The following is a 1,428-nucleotide window of genomic DNA, read 5'->3' on the forward strand; positions in this document are numbered from 1 at the left end:
GGTAGGGAAGTGGGGGGCGCTATGGGGGACTTTTGGGATAGCATTGGAAATGTAACTGAGGAAAATATGTAATAAAAATATTAAAAATTAAAAAAAAAAGAAATGAATTGCCTTCTCCTCTGTGTTTCTGCCATGTCTGTACCTCTGGCTAATTGAATAATCCTGCCACACTGAGAAAAGAAGTCCATTCTGCAGGCTTGTATGACAGCACTCTCTGGGACAAATCCAAAGATGATGCTTTACTGAATCCCTAGAGACTCCTCACTAGTCCAGCTGATACTTGAAATTGAGCATCACAGCATCTGATTATTCTAACAGCATGTCTAGAAGCAGTATGCCTTCATGCATTGAACTGCCTTGCCTCTCTGTCAAAATTCAGTGAAGCACACTCTCTATTTCTACCTCCAGGCTTTCTTTTCTATTCCATTGATGTGTTTGTCACCTGAGCTGCTCAGACTTGCTTTCTATCATTATAGAGTGTATCTTCAAGCCAGATAGTTACCCCATCTGAGTTTCCTCTTTCAGATTATATTGGCAATTCTGAGTCATTCATTTATCCTAAACGTTTTAGAATTGGGAAGTTGAAATGCACAGAAAAAGTGGCTGGGATTTTAAGCAAGACTGTGTCAAATCTGTAAGCCAGATGGGAAGAACTGACACCTTAATAACTTTCAGTCTCCCAAGTCTGAGACGTTGAATCTTGCATTTACTTATCTCTGTGCTGACATCTTCACTGGAGTTCAATAATTTTCCTCATATAAATAGCACCTATATTACATTGGATTTGTGTCCAAGAATTTTATTTTGGGGATCGAACATTTTGGGGATCTTCCCCCCACCAAAATTCTACTTACTGACCTATTTAAAAAGGCTGCTGACATATGTACATTAACTATATACCTTACACTCTTAATATAAAGACTTATGGCAGCAGTTCTTTTTAGTTTTTTTTTTTGTTTAATTTTTGTTAGTTCTTAGGTGCTTTCTATATAACATTTATGAACAATGTTTGTCTCCTGGGAACAGTCTTGGTCCCAAGGAACAGTGTTTGTCCCTCATAAACAGTGTTTGCCCTCCAAAAATGGCACTGGGGTTATTTCTCAGTCCAAGTGGATATACCCTTTATTTCTTTGTCTCATTTTGTTAGCTAGAACAACTTGTGTGTTGACGTCATTTGTCAAATTGAGAAAGTGTCCTCTCATTACGAGTTTGCTGGGTGTTCCTATCATGAATAGGTTTTTTATTTTGTTGTGTTTTTTCTATTGCTAATTGACATGGCAATGTATTTTCTTCTTCCTCAGATGGTTGATGTGATTATTTATGTAAGTTGGTTATTGATGCTTGTATTAGTCAGGGTTCTCTAGAGTCACAGAACTTATGGATAGTCTCTATATAGTAAAAGAATTTATTGATGACTTACAGTCGGCA

The sequence above is a fragment of the Mus caroli genome, chromosome 7 (genome assembly GCF_900094665.2).
Source record: "Mus caroli chromosome 7, CAROLI_EIJ_v1.1, whole genome shotgun sequence".
NCBI lineage: Eukaryota > Metazoa > Chordata > Mammalia > Rodentia > Muridae > Mus > Mus caroli.